Source organism: Macaca thibetana, chromosome 1 (assembly GCF_024542745.1).
Source record: "Macaca thibetana thibetana isolate TM-01 chromosome 1, ASM2454274v1, whole genome shotgun sequence".
Taxonomy (NCBI): domain Eukaryota; kingdom Metazoa; phylum Chordata; class Mammalia; order Primates; family Cercopithecidae; genus Macaca; species Macaca thibetana.
The window spans coordinates 184647523-184669082 of NC_065578.1; the positions used below are offsets into that span (position 1 = coordinate 184647523).

Below are 21560 nucleotides of genomic sequence, written 5' to 3' on the forward strand. Positions count from 1 at the left end.
GGTGGAGTTTCTTGGCGTGGAGCATGTTTCTGTAGGGGATTGATTATGGGTAGCTGTGAAGATCCTAGAATTGCTATAAATGTATATGGGGTTATTTTGAAATAAAAATGCTTATAACTTGTTGTCAGCATTGAACAATTGGGGCTGTTAAGTGCAAGTTTACATCATTGGGATAAAATGTATATGTTCTCTCCCTTTACCCTCCCAAGGGAGCAGATGTAAATCTTACCTGAAGAGTAACTTGCACTTTCCTTCTGGAGGGCGGGGTAAGCAAGCCTTGGGCAGCTTTACTGTGAGCCTTGGTAATAGCTATTTCATATATTGTGAGGGGCAGCTGCTTCAAACGGTTTTGCCTTCAGAGAAAAGCACCGGAGAGAGACAATAAAGCATGAAGTGGGTGTGTGTGCAAGCACGCTTACGAATGTGGCACGCATAAATGTTTATGCTTATTTCTCCTTGTTATACACACTCATTGTAAATATTTCCAAGATCATAGAAATATAAACCCATCTTTTACAGACAAGCAGGATTAACAGCTTAAATATTCTTGAAATTTTAGATACACAATCACATGGATGATCAAGAAACTGCTCTCCATAAAAGGTTAGGGATCATACAAATCCCTGGGAAAACACATTTCCTGTGGGAGGGATGAGATAAATGCTTGTAATAAGATGTATTAACCATCCTCAGAGACAGATCCAAACAGGCAAAAATCAACAGCAAACTGGGATGCGACTGCTGGGGTAGCTAGACGTCACCCTTGTATGCACACCAGAAGCCAAGAGATTTACCGAGCTCCCAGATGCAGGCACATCCTTCCTTTCTTTAAATCCGATTTTCTTGCCATCTGTTCCTTTACTCCAGCCTTGGCTGTAAACAAAGTTTATGCACAGCGATGCGTTGTGTTGCCAGGCAGCTCTCCTCGCTCCTCTGCAGCAAAGTCAGTTCTGGAGTGAAATCTGTGGGCTTCATTATCCATTTTCTCTAATAATATAAATTGTGAGAGAATAGAAATTGGTCTTATAAATTGGATTTTCAACTTCATTTGGGGAACATGGTATGACACACACTGTCTGGTTTTGAAAATTCTGTAAGGAAACATCTAAATGAGTTGGGAGGATTTAAGTCGTAGAAAAGGATTTCCCTGGCCCTCAAGAACGGTAAGGACATTGTGAAGGGGGCAGTCTCAAGGGCCACAGTAAATCGGTCAAGGAGAAACTGACGCAGCAGCTGCAGTGCGAAGGAACTTGCTGCCTCCAAGGTTGCAATTTGACATGGGGCGGGGTACGTGGCGGGGTGGAGGCAGGAGGAGTGCAAGATGACTTAGAGATGTGTGTCTAGGAAGTGAGCTGGTGGCCCTGAGAATGTACTAGCAGCTGTGAGGAGGGATTAGCTGACCTTTGGCCTCAAGCTATATAATATTTATCATGCACTCTTCCTGGGGGAAGCTTGGAGCGGGACACATCTTTGAATGGATTCGGTTAATCCTTTTACTGTCCTATGAGTAATTAGAGAAGTAGAGAGAAGCAAACAGAAAAAAAAATTCCACATTTAAAGGGGTCACTGCCATGGCAAAGCAGAAAATAACATTCACTCTGCTAAGCAACAACAGGAAAAGTCAACCTTGTGATCCTTGCCCACCGATTCTCAGAGTCCAGGCAGTGGCAGAAGCGGGAGAATTCCCTCAGAGTGTGCATTCTGATCACCGCAGGTAACTGTTCATTCAGTCCCCACCATGGTGGGGGAAAGGGACTTGCCTGTTAGCTTTTGCCATTGCAGCTGGGACTGATGACATATAGGGATGATTAAGCAAAGAGGTGAATACATTGAGCATAATGAGAGTCACATTTCTTGCTGTCAGAAGGGAATTATAAATACTGAAAGAGGAATGGCTTGAACAAGCCCTGTGCTATTAGATTGGAAGAAGAGGAATCAATCTGAACTCATAGCTTTATGTAGACATTGACGTAGATGTTGATGTAGGCACCAATGTGTGCAGATGTTTATGTGTGTGTGCATATTCCCTGATCTGTGATTTTGCTTTCCTCAATTTCAGTTACCTGAGGTCAGCCTTGGTCCAAAAACATTACATGGACAATTCTGGAAATAAACAATTCATGAGTTTTAAATTGTGTGCCATCCTGCTCTGTCCTGCCTAGGATTTGAATCCTCCCTTTGTTCAACATACCCACGCTGTCTACGCTCCTGCCATTATTCACTTAGTAGCTGTGTTGGTTTTCAGACCAACTGTCAGGTCTCACAGTGCTTGTGTTGAAGTAACCCTCATTTTACTTAATAATAACCCCAAAGCACAAGAGTAGCAATGCTGGCAGTTGGGATACGCCAAAGAGAAGCTATAAAGTGCTTTTAAGTAAAAAGGTGAAAGTTCTCCTTAATAAGGAAAGAGAAAATTATATGCCGAGATTGCTGAGATCCACAGTAAGAACGAATCTTCCATCTGTGAAATTGTGAAAAAGGAAAAAGAAACTGCTAGTTTTGCTATCACACCTCAAACTGCAAAAGTTACAGCCACGTTGTTTAGTTATGATGGAGAAGGCATTACATTTGTGGATGGAGGACGCGGGCAGAAGTGCGTTCTAACAGCAATCGGGTTGGGTACTATTCACAGTTTCAGGCAACTACTGGGGGTTTGGAACCCATTTCCCACAGATAAGGAGGGACTACTGTATACACACAGAGATACATATACACATACATGTATATACTTATAAAATATGTAAATAGATATATACATATATATTTCCTAGTTCTGTGTGCTGTGAGGGCTGGAGGGAAAAACACCTGGTAGCGATGAGCACCCCTAGCTTGCAGGGCTTGGCTTCTAAATATTATTCTCCATTTAAAGGAACCAGGGTTCCTTAGAGAAATGGTTGACTCTAGGGCTGACGTACATAAAATGAAAGATGAGACAGGGACATCTTGTACTACAAAGTAAGGAAATGTCCAAAGCATGGTAGGGACATATCAAAAGGTCACAAGATCTGCCTTAAAAGAGTTCCCAATGGGCCGGGCTCGGTGCCTCACGCCTGTAATCCCAGCACTTGGGGAGGCCGAGGTAGGTGGATCACGAGGTCAGGAGTTTGAGAACAATCTGGCCAATATGGTGAAACCCCATCTCTACTAAAAAATACAAAAATTAACTGGGCGTGGTGGTGCACACCTGTAGTCCCAGCTTCTTGGGAGGCTGAGGCAGGAGAATCGCTTGAACCTGGGAGGCGGAGGTTGCAGTGAGCTGAGATCGCGCCACTGTACTCCAGCCTGGGTGACAGAGCAAGACTCTGTCTCAAAAAAAAAAAAAAAAAAGAGCTCCCGATGGTCAGGTCTGGGCAATTTGAGTATCTGAACAAATGATAGTTACCTATTTTTAACTCTTTGAATAAAATAGGAATCTGTGAATCTACATTGATAAAAAAAATGCATAAATGGAGAAGAAAGGAAAGCTCTATCTGATAATAGAAGCCTTAAGGTGTCTCCTCATGAAATACTTAGGGATGACTCAGTGGAGATACCCATGAGACACTATCTTTACCAAAACCAGTGATAGGACAATTTGGCATAATATGCCTCCTGATAGATGCACTGAGAAGGGCAAGGCATTGCTTCTGAGGTGCTCTTGCTACAAACGCATAAATCACGAGGAAACGTCAGACACACCCACCTTGCGGGGCATTCTACAAAGTACGTACTTCAAAAAAATGTCAAGGTTGTGAAAGATAAAGAAAAACTGAGCAATTGTTCCAAAGTGAAGGAGATTAAAGAGAAATTATAACTATAAAAAGCCTGTACCTGTACAAGATATTATTGCAACAACAGGGGAAATTTGAATGGGGTCTGTGAATTATGTGGTAAAGCTGGATCAATGTTAATGTTCTGGTTTGTTCATTGTCAATGTTAATTGATGGTCTGAATGTGTAAGAAAATGTCCTTGTTTACAGGAAATACACACTGAAGGATTAAAGGGTAAGTAAGGGGGCGTCATGTCTGTGACTTTTTCTGTCAAGTGGTCCAGGAAAAAACAAAAACAACTTTAATGCTTGTGTGTGTTTATTAGAAAGAATAAGGCAGATGTGATTAAATGGTCACAATTGGTAATCTGGGTGAGCACTAGTGCTTGGAGTACTTGGAGCTCCAAGTACTATTTTTACAATTTTTCTATGACTTTTAAATTTTGAAAAAAAAAAAAAAAAAAAAAAAGGCTGGGTGTGGTAGCTCACGCCTGTAATCCCAGCACTTTGGGAGGCCAGGGCGGGTGAATCACCTGAGGTCAGGAGTTCGAGACCACCCTGGCCAACAGGCTGGTTAGTGAAACCCCGTCTCTACTAAAAATACCAAAATTAGCTAGGCTTGGTGGTGGGCACCTGTAACCCCAACTACTCAGGAGGCTGAGGCAGGAGAATTGCTTGAATCTGGGAGGTGGAGTTTGCAGTAAGCTGAGACAGTGCCATTGCAACTCCAGCCTGGGTGACAAGAGTGAAACTCCGTCTCAATAAATAAATAAATGCATAAATAATAAATAAATAAAAACAGAAAAAACTATCTACTATGAATCTCCATGTACACGGACCACGGTGAATCAAACTGAGCAGTTCAATTCAAATCAAGCCCAGTGATTACAAAGTAACAGTTAAGTTTAAGGTACTATGCTGCTTTACAAGACTCAATCCCTGCCCTCAGGTTACTCACAGAGGGTAACGAGAGCACAGTGAAACAGCGTAGGGTGGGAAATGGGATGGGAGTGCTAGACAAATAACACCAATAGTAAAACTGCTGCAGACATTCAAAGGAGCCAGAAACCTTCCTAGAGGAGGTGGTGCTTGCAGAGGTCCTGGATGGGATTTGGGCAAGATTGGTGGTTCTTTTCAGCAGAGAATCACAGGACTTAGGCATTTCTGAGACTTCTGTCTCTCTTTTCTTCTCCATCAGCATGCAGGCTGGTCTGTTTCTCACCTCCACACTCTTGCTCCTACTGCTGCTTCTGCCTGGAATGTGGGCAGTTAGTGAGCTTGTAGGATCCATTGCATCCGTTTTTCAAGACTTAGCTCATGCCTTTTGCTCTGGATTTTCTGATAAGCTCACTCCCCTCCAGAAACAAAAGTCCTTTTCTCCCTTGTACCTCTACTGTTTTTAGTGCATGTATCGCTCCACACGTGGCTCTTTATGGCACTGGTCAGTTCATCCGTGCATCCCTCCCAGCCTGCAGTCTCCTTGTCGGCTTTGTATGTTTCTATCTCCAGTGTCTGGCCATAGTGGAGGCTCAAAAATTGTTAAAAATAATCAAATTAACCTAAGACTTCCCCAAACCATATTTCTTTCCTTTCTTTCCATTTTTACTCCTAGGCTAACCAAAGTCTTCCTTCCTTCCCTCTTTCCCTCCTTCCTCTTTCCCTCCCTCCCTCCCTCCCTCCCTCCTTCCTTCCTTCCTCCTTCCTTCCTCCTTCTTCCTTCCTTCCTTCCTTCCTTTCTTCCTTCCTTCCTTCCTTCCTTCCTTCCTTCCTTCCTTCCTTCCTTCCTTCCTTCTCTCCCTCTCTCCCTCCCTCTTTCTTTCTCTGTTTCTCTCTTTCTTTCCTTTCTTTCTTTCTTTTTTTTGAGATGGAGTCTTGCTCTGTTGCCCGGACTGGAGTACAGTGACATGATTTCGGCTCACTGCAAACTCCGCCTCCCAGGTTCAAGCAATTCTCCTGCCTCAGCCTCCCAAGTAGCTGCAACTACAGGCGCCCACCACCATGCCTGGCTAATTTTTTGTATTTTTAGTCGAGATCGGTTTTTGCCATGTTGGCCAGTCTGGTCTCAAACTCCTGGCCCCAGGTGATCTGCCAGCCTCGGCCTCCCAAAGTGCTGGGATTACAGGCATAAGTCATGGCGCCCGGCCTCTAAAGGTTTTCTTTACTAAATAAAATTGAATAAAGTACATGAGCTTTTAAATTTCAAATAGTGCGAATCTAAATTTAGGGAAGAATATTTTCTTCTCTACCCTGAGACCACCAGTGAAGGTAGAGGGAAAGATGGACTAGCATGTCCAGCATGTTAGTAATACCAACAAGATCTGCCATAGCAGTGTCTTACATTCTTGGTTTATTAATGATCCAGTGACTAACCCACATAGAAATATGCGAGCTACTCTTTGGGGTTACAGTAGGGAAGACACCATAATGACCACAGCTGAGCGTAAGATTTCCCAAACAAAACTGTGTTAACCGCTGGTGCTCAGGAGCTTCTTACATCAAAGTAGGATATTTATATAAGGCCAACAGACCTCCTATCCACAATATTATTATTACAGTAATAATTAGCAATTGCCAACATTCCTACAAGCACCCTTCATCCAGGCACCCTAAGCACCCAACAAATGTCACAAACTCTGTGTGCATAGATGCCACCTGACCTGTCTGTGGAATGAGGCAGCATGTGGAGGCAGAAACAGCTGCTACCCCTGAGCCCTGGCCTATTACTGAGGCTCTAGTTACAAAGCCAAATGCCTCCTCTCCTTCCCTCTCCATGGTAATTGCAGTTTGAGGTTTGAAAGAACATCTTTTGTGAGTCAATTTATTTTCCACCTCTTACTATACACCAAGTATGAGATTGCTGTCTGCTTAGGAGCTGTAAGCCATCAATCTGCTGAAGAATGTTGAGGGATTTCTAAGTGGAAAAGTTTCTCCTTGCTGTAGTTAACAAGTAAGTGATAAAGCTTTCCTTTGTCTTCTGTCTTCAACAAATTTTAAACATTTGTTCCTGCCGAGTGTTGCTTCACCCTTGAGAGAGCAGCCTCCTCACCCCATAGGCAAGGTGGCAGCTGTTGGAAGAGTTTTCAACACCAGATTATTTTAAGGCATTTGTAAAGTGGGTGAAAACTAACTCTAGTGAAAAAAGAAAAGCCCTTAAAATAAACTTTTAGAAATAAATCAGAATAACATTCAAGCCCTGCAGCACAGCTGCCTCCTCCAAAACCTAGAATTTTACTTGTTACGCAGAAGCATTTGCAAAATTCCATCCTGAAAACCATGTTATGGGCCATTCTTAAAAAAGTATAATACCAATCATTTTCATATGCTCTTCAGCAGAGTGACATCTGACCAATAGCAGGACAGCAAAAAGACTACTGTAATTACAGTTCCTGGTTTCAGCAGCTTCACTCTGAGATGATAAAACAAAAAAAGCTCATTGGCATATGTTGCATAATTTCTAAGTGTGTACTAGTGGTAAATACCAGCTTGATTCCATATCTTGTTGACATGGCCTTAAGGCAAATTTAAAAACAAAACAGTTTTCATTTCTACACATAATAGAGTACAGCATATTTCTCTGTCTTATACGACCATTCACTGGCACTGCGTCATACGATTGAGTAAAAGTAAATGAAGATGCTTACAACTCCCACTGCTACATGTGCAGAGTCATTCACCATCAGCCCAGCCCCATGAAGCCCATAAGAAGAGGGTAGTGCTTCTTACCCTCCATCAACAGATGAAGGCCCACAGAAGATGCATGGCAGCCAGTCCTGCAGCAGGATTCTCATGGTCCTAAATTTAGCCCATTGAGTCATGACATCTCTCCCGGTGGGGGATTATGGCTTTAAAAATGATTGTTCATGCAGCAAATTGTTATGATAAACAATCTAATAATTCATGATGAAGGAACTAGAAATTCAGGCTAGCAACAAGTGTGTGACAGCTTGAATTTTCACCAGCTGTATTCCTTGGCCTCTGGCCAGGATAGCATCTGACCTTTAAGCTAACCAAGCACGTGGGTATTGCTTATCAGCACTCAGAACCAAAAAACTGCTGTGGTACTTTAGAGATACAGAATTTCATTAGAGAGGGAAAAGGGTGAAGAAAACGTTTTGAAATGGACTTATTTCTTCTTAGATATGGCTCTGAGGGTGAAAAGCATCAACACTATTAATGTTGATTAATAGTATTTGTTGAGTACTTAATTATGAGTCTATCCCTGTATATAGATTCTGTGGAGAGTCAGAAAGGGTTAAGATATAGTTTTTAAGCTCAAAGATGTTCTACGTAGTTGTGGAGAATATGAACACAGAAGATGCAGTCTGAACAGCTGGCAAACTTTGGTCTATGGGTCAAATCCAGCTGGCCACCTGTTTTAGTTGCAGATCATGGGCTAAGAATAGTTTATTTTTAAATGATTGGAAAAAATCAAAAGAAGAACACGTTTTATGACATGTGAAAATTACATGAAATTCAAATTTCAATGTCCACAAATAAGATTTTATTGGCACATAGCCACATTCACTGATTTAGTGGTTGTCTATGGCTGCTTTCATGCTACAGTGGGCACAAGAGTGGAGTAATTGTGACAGAGACCATATGGGCCACAAAACCTAAAATATTTACAATCTAGTCCTTGACAGCAAAAGTTTGCTGACCCTTGAGTTAGGTAATACTCTAATGGTGCTAAGGGGGGTGATTTGGAGCCAGTTGAAGAACCAGAGGACTTCCACAAAGGAAGAAATGACTTTGAGTGAGAATAAAACTTCAAGGTTGAAGTACGTCCAAATGGAGCTTAAAGGATAAAGACATTGAGTATCATGGTGAGGGGGGAAGGGCAGCCAGATGTGGCCTGGCAGCTTGACTCCACTGCTGAGTGCAATGTGACCTCAGAAAGTTCTTTGACTTTTCTATATCTCAGTTTCCTCAGCTGTTGAGTGAAAATAATAATATCTACCTCCCAGGGCTGTTGTAAAACTCACAGCCAGATTTCATATGCAAAGCAGTTAGCACATTGCCTGGTATGGAGCTAGTGTGTCATAAATATTAGCTGTCAATAATAGTGACTGCAATTCATTCTCACACTTAGTATCTATTAATAAAAACAAGTCTACATTTCACATAAACAGTAAGCCTCTTAGGGGTTATTAGTGAATAAACTTTTAAAATATTTCTCATAAGATGAATTTGTGCCATTGAATTTTATGAAGTTATTTAAAATGGTGTCGTAAAAGAAGAATAGCACAGGAAAATATTCCCAGGGTATTCTGTGAAAAGAAAAACAAAACTATGTTATGAATAATCCCCTCAATTTAAGATATTATAGTTAGAGTGAGAACAACAACAACAAAAGCATACCCCCTTCCTGATAGGCATTGTTTTACAGCACACTAAAGCACACTGTCTTATTGTGGTCACTTCAGTTTTAGAAGCCCAGAAATACTATTTTGCCAGTGTATCCAGATTTGAAACCCTCTATGAGAATCTGGTGAAAGCTATTGCCCCCTCTCCTTGATAAATGCACACTGCAAGGGCACACTCACACTTTTGCACGTAATCTTAGGGCTTAATGGATCCCTTGAAGCCTGCCCTTGGTTTACAGGTTAAGAACTCCTGCTTCAGTTGCTCATTCTTACAAAACCCACACGATATTGATATACGAACCAGAATGCCAAATTACTAATTTATGAAGAAGAAATAATGTCAAATGGACTAAAATCCTGGCATTGGCCGATCCGCTCATTATCTTGCTATGCAAAAGCTACACAGATCGCCAAAGCACAATTAAAAGTGAGGATGGAATCATAGAGAAGGGAATTCAAGAATGGTCTTAATGGCTCTTGTCGCCAAGCTATGATAGTCCGATGCATCTGTCTCCGCTGTCGAGGTAACTCTTGCCAAGGATGCTGGAACAGCCAGTCCAGGCTCTTTCCTGTGAACAATCCTTGATGTCTGTACTCTGTGCTTGCAGATGCAGTGAAGGCTAACTCCTTGTGTTATCACTCTTCCCAAAGAAAGTTACAATGGAAAGAGTAGAACCCCGGGTTTAGACATGCTAATTTCCTCATGCTATACCTAGGCTCTTCCATTAGGAAATGTCAGCCACATACACATTCCAGTTTAAGGCGGGTTAGTTGTGTTGATCTTTCATAATTTCCTTCTCAGAAGGGATCTTTATCTTCAACTTTAGGAGGCACCTTACTGTCCCCCCACCTCTTCACTTTCTCTAGTCCATCCTGACTGCTGTGCCTACACCCTATTAACCTCAACAGAAAAGGCATCAGGTTCAAGAGGCCAAAGAAGAGACACAGAGCCAGAAATGAGATCTGTGGAGGTTTTACTAGGGGGTGACATACAAGGGAGAGAGTCCAGTGGTGGACAAGATAACCCCAGGGCCCAGTGGGGGCAGACTAGGCAGAAGAACCAAAACCGCTTGCAAAAGGCATGCAATTTAGGTAGTGTTTTCACTCAGCACCCTTTCCCTAACAACCTGCACCTGGCACACCCTTTCCCTAACAACCTGCACCTGGCACACCCTTTCCCTAACAACCTCCACCTGGCAACCTTCATCAACCCAAACTTGGGGCCTCCATCTCCTGTAGAGCCTGTTTCATGGGACGGAACGATGGTTGGGACAAGGGCAGGCAGGGCTCAGATGCTCCTCATAGACAACGAATGAATCCTCGAGTTGGCCACACCTAGATTCTCTAGCTTAGAACACAAATTCGATGCATCCGCCATACAGGGTCATTCTAAGGGTGTGCTTAAGTTATTGCTGTCAGGTGTCTTTACCCTACATGGACCAAAAAGGAAGAAAAGAATCCCTAGTGTTTCCTTCCTTCTCCCCTTCTTTCTATCCTCCCCTTCCCTCCTTTTATTTTGAGGTATTTCAAAAACCTTTTATTTTGCAATAGTGTAAGACATAAGTTTTTGTTTTGTTTTGTTTTGTTTTTTGTTTGTTTTTTTGAGATGGAGTTTCGCTCTTGTCGCCCAAGCTAGAATGCAGTGGTGCAATCTCAGCTCACTGCAACCTCTGCCTCCTGGGGTTCAAGCGATTCTCCTGCCTCAGCCTCCCGTGTAGCTGGGATTACAGGTGCCTGCCTCCACGCCTGGCTAATTTTTGTATTTTTAGTAGAGACAGGGTTTCACCATTTTGGCCAGGCTGGTCTCAAATACCTGACCTCAGGTGATCCACCCTCCTTGGCCTCCCAAAGTACTGGGATTACAGGCATGAGCCACAGCCCTCAACCAAGACATAAATTTTAGCCAGACGCGGTGGCTCACGCCTGTAATCCCAGCACTTTGGGAGGCCGAGGTGGGTGAATCACGAGGTCAGGAGATCGAGACCATCGTGGCTAACACAGTGAAACCCCGTCTCTACTAAAAATACAAAAAATTAGCTGGGCGTGGTGGCGAGCGCCTGTAGTCCCAGCTACTCAGGAGGCTGAGGCAGGAGAATGACGTGAACCCGGGAGGTGGAGCTTGCAGTGAGCTGAGATTGCACCACTGCACTCCAGCCTGGGAGACTGAGCGAGATTCCGTCTCAAAAAAAAAAGACGTAAATTTTAAACGTAGTACTTTTCTTCCTTTATCTCTTTCAAATGACTTTTATTTTAAAGAAGTTCAAGATTTACAAGAAGTCTTAAAAATAGTATAGAAGGTTCTCGTGTATACTTCACCCAGCTTCCCCCAGTGAAAATAATTCACATAACATAGTACAGGTTCAAAACCACATTACAATGGTATGATATTCACTCAGGTACAGACGATACAGATTTTACTGGTTTTCACATTCACCGTGTGTGTGTGTTGGAGGGGGCATTCTATGATATTTTAGCACATGTGTAGAATGAGAAACCAACTCCACAATCAAGACATGAAACTTCCTCATGTTATTCCTGAATAACCAGTGATTTTCTTTATATACTCTATTCTCAGTGTTATAATAGAAATCTTAGTTCAGCCAACTTATACAAATAAACTCACGGACAATAGTTGTGACGTCATCAACCTCCTTCTCTGGTAAACATATTTAATATGACCAAGGCCTCAATAGCAATTTTTAGACTCTAATTATCTTGGGCTTTATTTCTGAATCTCAATATTTTTTGTCACTTGGCAAAAAATTTTAAATGTATATTCTTGCTATTGTGTAAAAACAGTCTAGAAAAGGTTAGGATTTCTTTAGAAAATATTTTCAAAAAGGTTAGGATTTCTGACCACAGTTTCTTTAACTATAGTGGCATAATAAAAAAAAAAAATTCTAAGGTAAATTTTGTGTGACGTGTTGGTGTATATCTTCTTTAACCTTACACTTGTTTTGTTTTTTCCCTAAACTTGTTTCCTCTGGCCTCCGAGGTTTTCTATATACATGTCCTTTGTGCTAACTTTTTACCTTAATGAGTTTCATGTGGGCACATTTGGGACCAATGTACGCTTATGGAAAATACCACCTGAGGTTGCACTCTTGCGAAATCTATTTTTGAGGAGTTCAGTTTCCTGGCAAATCTTCTGAGCTGTATACTGTTGTTTGCCTCAGAGTTTACATAAATACCTTTGCATGACCATTCCCTGAGATAGTTAAAAATCATACTGATGAGCTAAGTATTTTAGATAAATAGATAATGACACATGTGTATATTGAGTGTACACATCATAAACGACTACTCAAGGTAACTGTAGAGAATAAAAGTGACATTCAACCCAGGAAAACATAGCTGAAACATTCTCAGTGACCTCATTGAATCTTAGAGTAAAAAAACTGGAAGTGGATCAAAGATTAGAGGATACTTGTCTTATGTCTTAGGGAGGAGAAGTAACCCACAATTGCTGGCAGGAATGTAAAATGATAAAGCCACTTTGGAAAGCAGTTTGGCAGTTTACAGTTGAAAGTTAAATATGAAATGGCCTGGCAATTCCACTCCCAAATTTCCTAAGAGAAATGAAAACATATGACCACAAAAAGACTAACATGAGAATGTTCGTAACAGTGTTATTAATAATCACCAAAAGCTGGAAACAGCCTAAATGTCCATCAGCTGGTAAATCGTACATAAAATGTGCTATACTCACATGATGGAATACTACTCAGAAACGGAAAAGGAATAAACTACTGGCACACGCTATGTGATGGATGAACCTCAAAAACATTACGTTCAGTAAAAGAAGTTAGACACAAGAGACCACATATTGTATGATTCCATTTGCATGAAATATCTGGAAAAGGCACATTTATAAGACAGACAGTGATAGTGATTGCCTGGGGCTAGGGATGGGAATAGGGATGAGGGCATATGGGATCTTACAGGGAAGATGAAAATGTTCTAAGACTGGTTTAAAGAGATGGCTGTGCCATTTGGTAAAGTAAAAATAAGTGAATTGTACAATCGAAATGGAAATTATACTTTGATAATGCTGTTTTAAAAAAGAAAGTGATGCATATCTTTCTGGAATCAGCAAGCTCTCTAAGGGCCCTTAGAAACCCTGCACATGATAAGGGATTTTTCAGATCTCAACAAATCACTCTCTGGGTGTCAGCTATCTTCACAGTCTTTCTCTCTTTAGAAGGTGTTCTTCCCTTCTAGTTTCTGGCTTGGGGCTGGAAAAGGTTTATAGTTCTGGCTAGTACTTGAGAGAAAGGACCAGCACTTTTGTTTCCTATTCCACCTTCTGCGTCTTGGAATGGGAAGGGCCAATTCTGCAGGCTCCTGATGGAAAATCTTCCTGGTAGCAAGACAAGCTTATTTTTAAGTCCGTTGTGGGGTAAACCCGGCCTGAGGAATGGGAAAGCGCTGAGTGGAGGCCTGAGGAGTGAGTGCTCTGGAGACCTAAGGGAAAGAAGGGGCTGGTTTGGGGCCTACAAGTTTCCCTTTGGGAGGAGCCCGGGGGTGCGGTGGGCACCCAGACCTAGGGAGAAATCTCACACTGTGATGAGAATCTGCCCGTCTTACCCAGGGACTTTTGTTACTGTCAATGGTCCTGTCTCATCTAGGACAGGCTTAAGACAACAAGGCCAGAGGAAGCGAGGTTGATGAGCAGGGGACATGCGTAGCAGTGTAGACCAGGAGAGGAGCCCAGAAAGCAGAGATCCAGTCACAATGCCCAGCAGTGTCCGGAAGAGGATAACTGGACTAGGAATGTATATTGTGCGCACATGGGACTGTTTATATATTCATATATATCACTTTTAAGCTCTGTGTTCTTGAGCAAATTACTTACCTTCTCTGTATCAGTTATCTATGACTATGTCTATTTCAAAGTATACATATGCTACATCATTAGTATCCTAAAACTTAGTGACTTACAACAATAGTTCTGTAGTTGCTGACTATGGTTCTTCCACTGTCCTTTTCTAAGTGGCTGCACACTCAGGAAAAGGGGAGGGGCTGAGATGTTGAGCCAGCTGGGCTTCTGTCACCATGTGCTTCTTTTTAGTCATCAGTTTGATCTGGGGTTCTTTTCTTTTCTTTTTTTTTTTTTGTTTTCTGCAACAGAGTCTCGCTCTTTTGCCCAGGCTGGAGTGCAGTAGTGAGATCTCGGCTCACTGCAACCTCCACCTCCTGGGTTCAAGCGATTCCCCTGCCTCAGCCTCCTGAGTAGGTGGGATTATAGGCACCCACCACCAGGCCTGGCTAATTTTTTGTAATTTTAGTAGAGATGGGGTTTCACCATGTTGGCCAGGCTGGTCTTGAATTCCTGTCCTCAAGTGATCTGCCCACCTCAGCCTCCCAAAGTGCTGGGATTACAGGCGTGAGCCACCATGCCTGGCCCTGGTCCAGGATTCTTAAATGGTGTCTAGCTTCCAAAAGGAAGAATTGATCAAACCACCGCTTAAGTCATGTTTGCTGATGTGCCATTGGCCAAAGCAAATCACCCGGGTAACCCAGGAATCAATGTAGGAGGGGGCTGCATGAGGATGTGAATTCTAGGAGGCCTGATTCATTTGGGGACTATCAGCATAATAGTCCATCACACTTCCCAAGCCTCAGCTTCTTCATCTGTAAAATGGGGATATAATACTAGTTTATTAGGCTTCTTATGGAGAATAAATGAGGTAATGTAAGTAAAGCATCTATCACAATGTCTGGCCTTTAGTATTGATGACTGCCTTTTCATTATCATTAACATTGGTATTATGTGACTACTATATTTTCTCCTCAGTGTTTATCAGAGGCAGATGTGAGAGTGAAAACTGGAGGGCCTGATCTAATCTAGGAAGTCTGGAAAAACTTTTCGAGAAAATGGTATTTGAACTGAGATCTGATAGATACATTAAAAGTTTCAGCAGTTTGGGAGGCAGAGGCGGGCAGATCGCGAGGTCAGGAGAACGAGATCATCCTGGCTAACATGGTGAAACCTCATCTCTAGTAAAAATACAAGAAAATTAACCAGGCGTGGTGGTGGGCGCCTGCGGTCCCACCTACTTGGGAGACTGAGGCAGGAGAATGGCGTGAACCCATGAGGCGGAGCTTGCAGTGAGCCGAGATCGTGCCACTGCACTGCAGCCTGGGTGACAGAGCAAGACTCCATCTCAAAAAAAAAAAAGTTTCCTAGGCTAAAGGGATCAGTGGGGAAGAGCATTCTAGGTAAGGGAAAAGTGTATGCAAAGGCCCTGCGGTTGGGGTAGTATGTGGCGACTGCCAGTCATGAAAACAGATGATTATATTAAATACAATGCTAGCACTGCAAATCTAGAGCTATTCCCGGGGCATTATGAGCAGGCCCACATTTAACATCTGCAGGGCCCAGGGCAAGAGTATAAAGAGAGGCGCATGGACTATAAGTCTAAGTATTTAAAAGTTATAAGCCAAGCTAATGAACTATCAATGAACTATGTCCTCTCCTCCCACCTTGTCAGATAATCAGATATATCCCTAGCTCAGCCCCTTGGGGCTTTCCCACCTCTAGCTCCATCCTGTTCCACAGAGTCAGGTGCATGTGGACTCCTGGGACCGCAGATCCAAGCTCTCTGGCAGCAAATGGTTTTTGCCTGGTCCCTCTTCATTCCCCCCGGAGCGTGTTCACCAGCAGCGTGGTCCACTTTTAGGATGGACCTACAGAAGAGGGCTCTGGGCTTTTTAAGGAGGGTATTCTGGGATGTTGGGTACCTAGAATATCGTCCGAAAGAGAAGGCCTCTGGGCGGGCACTATTTGTCCTGTAAGGAGGGGTCAGTCAAAAAGAGGGTCAGAGGGAGGCCCCCTAAAATCACAGGACCCAAAGCAGAACAATACTGTTTATTGGTTATGGGAACCCAGGGAAAATAATCGAGGCCAGTGAAAGGAAGGCAGGGCGAAGAAAGGATTCCTGGAGGTAGAAATGTTTGAACCCAATATATTCCTGCAGAGGAAGCATCTGTTGCAAAACCGAAGTACATGACATAATAAATCTAATGTTCCTCGAAATCAAATATGAAATATTACAACCAGGTAGCAGCTGTTTTAGCTTTGGTTAAGAAGGTATTTCTCTTTTAACCACTTCGTTTGGCAAGATTACCATGTTCTGATAGACTGCGGTTTCCGTTGAGATGTCGCTCTACCAGGCTCAAATATGGCTTGGTAGAGAGCAGTTAGAGGTCCATGTACTCATTTCTAAGTTATCAGGAGGATAAGAAAAAAAATTTTTTCTTTTTTTTTTTGAGACAAGGTCTCACTCTGTCACGCAGGCCAGAGTGCAGAGGCACGATCACGGCTCACTTCAGCTTCCATCTCCTGGGGTCAAGTGAGCCTCCCACCTCAGCCTCCCGAGTAGCTGGGACTACAGGTGAGTGTCACCATGCCCAGCTAATTTTTAAATTTTTTGTAGAGATGGAGTCTCCCTATGTTGCACAGGCTGGTCTCCAATTCCTGGGCTCAAGTGATCCTCCCACCTCAGCCTCCCTAGTCTGCACCACCACGCCTGGCTACTTTTATTTATTTATTTATTTTAGTAGAGACAAGGTCTCACTACATTGCTCAGGATGTGAAAGATATTCTTAACTCAAGCGCTACACTATGAAAACCTTTTTTCTGAGATGGAGTCTTGCTCTGTTGCCCAGGTTGGAGTGCGGTGGTGCGATCTTTGCTTACTGCAACTTCCACCTCCCGGGCTCAAGTGATTCTCCTGCCTCAGCCTCCCGAATAGCTGGGATTACAGGTGCCTGCCACCATGCCTGGCTAATTTTTGTATTTTTAGTAGAGACAGGATTTCACCATGTTGGCGAGGCTGGTCTCGAACTCCTGATCTCAAATGATCCGCCCGCCTTGACCTCCCAAAGTGTTGGTATTACAGGTGTGAGCCACCGCGCCCGGCTGAAAACTTTTTAATGGCTCACACGATTAGGTCTAATGCAGTCCTTGGTGTGGAATACCCATTGGCTAAGGGTGGGGTGGGAGAGAAGATGGTTGAGATAATATAGATTGGAATGCAGAAATGGCAGCATTGGCACCCTTGTTTTCCTTCAAATTCTGACTGCTGTCAGTGAGGCAGTCATTCCATTGTCCCTCCTTTCCTCCCTTATGTCAGGATAGCGGTCCTTTATATTTCAGGACTACAATACTTGACAGACGGAAGGATTTGTTCTCGTATGTATTTATTTATTTTACTGTGAAAATGCTAATCGTGCATTTGTTCGTGGAAGTCCAAGGGAAGGGAGGGAAATGTAAGCTATGGTGGAAAGATTAAATGCACTAAAGAAAGCCAGGAAACCTTGTATTTTTAAATATATCTATCTTGGTCATTTGGCCCAGGGGGAAATAGCAATGTCAGGAATGAACTACTAATTACCAGCAACATCCCAGAAGAGAGACTGAGAGAGTCCATGCTGGGAGGGGCGTGGGGCAAAGGCATGTGACCCTTGAGCTGAGAAGTCTCCTCCGCAGCTTAGTCCAAGAGCCCTCGCAAGAAAAGGGCAGCTTCCCAGGGAATTTCCTCCTAATTCTTCTTGCCCCATCCAAGTCCCATCAAGAAGGGGATGATATAAAGATAGATGAGGCCAAACATCTGGAATGGAGAAAGAAAGAGAAAAAAAAAAAAAAAAAACCCAGAGCTTAGCAGTTTGGAAGACTGGGGGACTGTGGGTGGGGAGGCGAAGTAGAGGGGAAAGTCATACATAGATATTCAATTTTCAGAGAATTTCATGGTATCATTACTGTATTATCCATAGTGAATTTTACTGAGTGCTTACTATGTTTCCAGCGGTGTGAAAGCTTACAAGTCTCGGCTCTATGGGGAATATACACAACACCCTATGAAGAAAGTGCTATTATTAGCCCATTTTACTGGTGAAAACAAACAGGCTTAAAGAGGGTGGGTTCAGGGTAGTAGGGAAGATGATGGGGTTCATTCTAGGACATGGTGACTTTCAAGGGACATCAGTTCTAAGAGGGAATCCTGGCTGGGTGCAATGACTCATGCCTGTAATCTCAACACTTTGGGAGGCTGAGGTGGGAGGAATGCTCAAGGCCAGGAGTTCAAGACCATCCTTGGCAACATAGCCAGACCCTCATCTCTATGAAAATTTTCTTAACTTCATGTCTAAAACACCAAAAGCAACGGCAGCAAAAGCCAAAATTGACAAATGGGATCTAATTAAACTAAAGAGCTTCTGCACAGCAAAAGAAACTACCATCAGAGTGAACAGGCAACCTACAGAATGGGAGAAAATTTTTGCAATCTACCCATCTGACAAAGGGCTAATATCCAGAACCTACAAAGAACTCAAACAAATTTACAAGAAAAAAACAAACAGCCCCATCAAAAAGTGGGCAAAGGATATGAACAGACATTTCTCAAAAGAAGACATTCATACAGCCAACAGACACATGAAAAAATGCTCATCATCACTGGCCATCAGAGAAATGCAAATCAAAACCACAATGAGATACCATCTCACACCAGTTAGAATGGCGATCATTAAAAAGTCAGGAAACAACAGGTGCTGGAGAGGATGTGGAGAAATAGGAACACTTTTACGCTGTTGGTGGGATTGTAAACTAGTTCAACCATTATGGAAAACAGTATGGCGATTCCTCAAGGATCTAGAACTAGATGTACCATATGACCCAGCCATCCCATTACTGGGTATATACCCAAAGGATTATAAATCATGCTGCTATAAAGACACATGCACATGTATGTTTATTGTGGCACTATTCACAATAGCGAAGACTTGGAATCAACCCAAATGTCCATCACTGACAGACTGGATTAAGAAAATGTGGCACATATACACCATGGAATACTATGCAGCCATAAAAAAGGATGAGTTTGTGTCCTTTGTAGGGACATGGATGCAGCTGGAAACCATCATTCTTAGCAAACTATCACAAGAACAGAAAACCAAACACCGCATGTTCTCACTCATAGGTGGGAACTGAACAATGAGATCACTTGGACTCAGGAAGGGGAACATCACACACCGGGGCCTATCATGGGGAGGGGGGAGGGGGGAGGGGGGGGGGGGGAGGGATTGCATTGGGAGTTATACCTGATGTAAATGACGAGTTGATGGGTGCTGACGAGTTGATGGGTGCAGCACAGCAACATGGCACAAGTATACATATGTAACAAACCTGCACGTTATGCACATGTACCCTAGAACTTAAAGTATAAAAAAAAAAAAAAAAAAAATCACTAGGTTACAGTGGCTTGTGCCTGTAGTTCCAGCTTCTCAGGAGGCTGAGGTGGTGGGAGGATCTCTTGAGCCTAGGAGTTTGAGGCTGCCGCGAGCTATGACTGCACCACTGCACTCCAGCCTGGGCGACTGAGTGTGACCCTGCCTCTCAATAAATAAATAAATAAGTACACAAACAAACAAACATAAAAGTAGATCTCCAGGATAGTAAAAAAATTAGAAATTGAAGTTGGAGGATGATGCGGGAGGGGTTACAGTCAGGGAAAGGAAGGACATAGTGCATATAGATTTGCACTAAATAGCCTTTTGCATTTCTCGAGTTTTGAATCATATAGGTGTATTGTTTAAGAAATTAAAATGTACAAATAAAAAAATCGGAAATTAAAGTTAAGGAATGTTCAGGACTGAAAAAGTAGGTTTGGGAGTCAGGTGGTGTTGAAGATGAGGGAGTAGGTGTGATGGGAACCTCTAAGAACCAGGGCACAGTGGCAATCCAATCACCAAGATGGGAGAGATTTTGTTTGTTTTTGTTTTTAATCAGCCAATCAGAAGCAAGCTTAATACTCTGTTGGGCCACAGCTTAGACTCTTAACAGACAAGAGTTGGCTGAGTTTGTAGAATGATTTAGAAGGTACTGGGAGAGACTCTCACCACCCGAGTAATCCAGGAAACATTTATCCTGCAGAGAAGTCTGAGGTAAACCTTTCTATAGCTAGTAATAGAAACATGCCAGAGTGATTCACAGCCTTATTTCCTCCTAGAAGCAACTGGCTCAAGCATTTTAGTAAGAAGCCAAGGCAGATAAGCCACTGCATGGAACTTAATTATGCATCACTCGGTTTCTTTAATGTTTCCTTAGCTAAGTAGGGTTATTAAATGTTCTACATTTAATCTGTACCTATTGCAAGCAGAGGTTGAGTCTGAATGCCCAGGAGAACTGTTCCTCCAAAGTTCCAGCACTCCTGGTTTCCTGGCCAGCCCTTTGTCAGCACCAAATAAATGATGAATGACTTGGGGGAAGGCTGTCCTTTTTGGGAATCGGTTGTCTTCAGCAGGAGAGACAAATGAGAACCACAGAACATTAAGGCTAAAGGGACCTTAGTAATCAACTAGGGCAGCGGTTCTCAAACTTGAGCATACATCAGGATCTTTTGAAGGGCTTGTTAAAACATGGGCTCTATTCCCAGTATCTGATTCAGGTCTGGGGGGGGACATGTGCATTTGCATTTCTAACAACTTCCCAGATGATGCTGTTTTAGAAGCACCACACTTTGAAGACCACTGAGCCAATGCAAATGAAAAACTGAGGCCCAGAGAGTTTAAATCACTTGTCCTAGATGCCCCAGCTAGTAATGCTGGAACTAGAATTTCAATTTCCCTCCCTTTCCCTCATCCTTAAATACTTTAATGTGTATTTCCTTTTTTTTTTTTTTTTTTTTTTTTTTTTTTGAGACAGAGTCTCGCTCTGTCACCCAGGCTGGAGTGCAGTGGCCGGATCTCAGCTCACTACAAGCTCTGCCTCCCAGGTTTACGCCATTCTCCTGCCTCAGCCTCCCAAATAGCTGGGACTACAGGCGCCCGCCACCTCGCCCGGCTAGTTTTTTGTATTTTTAGTAGAGACAGGGTTTCACCGGGTTAGCCAGGCTGGTCTCGATCTCCTGACCTCGTGATCCGCCCGTCTCGGCCTCCCAAAGTGCTGGGATTACAGGCTTGAGCCACCGCGCCCGGCCTAATGTGTATTTCCTAAAAGCAAGAACACTTTCTTTCATAACCATAGTACAGTTATAATATCAGGAAATTAACATTAAAACAACACTATTAACTAATCTACAGACCTTATTCAAATTTTGTCAATTATCCCACTAATGTCCTTTATCTGGCCCAAGATCCAATTCAGATTCAAACAGATGTAGTTGTCATGTCTCTTCAGTTTCCTTTCATCTGGAATAACTCCTCTGTCTTTCTTTGTCTTTTAGGACCTTAACACTTTGGAAGAGTATTGGTCAGTCATTTTGAAGAACAGCCCTAGATTTGGGTTTGTTGGAGTTTTCTTGTGGTTAAATTCAAGTTCTGTGTCTTTAGCATAGACACAGCACAGTACAGCCATGGTGTAGTGTCCTTCTCAGGGCATGATATCAGGAGGCACATGAGGTTGCTAGAATCCGACTGTAAGGAAAAGTTTTCCCTTTGCCCCCATTCA

General features: G+C 42.9%; 1 long non-coding RNA gene across 1 annotated transcript in view; it reads right to left on the bottom strand.

Moving 5' to 3' along the window:
- Positions 1–464: 464 nt before the first annotated feature.
- LOC126950284 (uncharacterized) overlaps positions 465–21560 on the bottom strand; it is a 109749-nt gene continuing 88653 nt past the window's right edge. Inside the window, exon 3 of the long non-coding RNA XR_007724149.1 lies at positions 465–987. This is a non-coding gene — a long non-coding RNA (uncharacterized LOC126950284). The remainder of the gene's footprint in view (positions 988–21560) is intronic.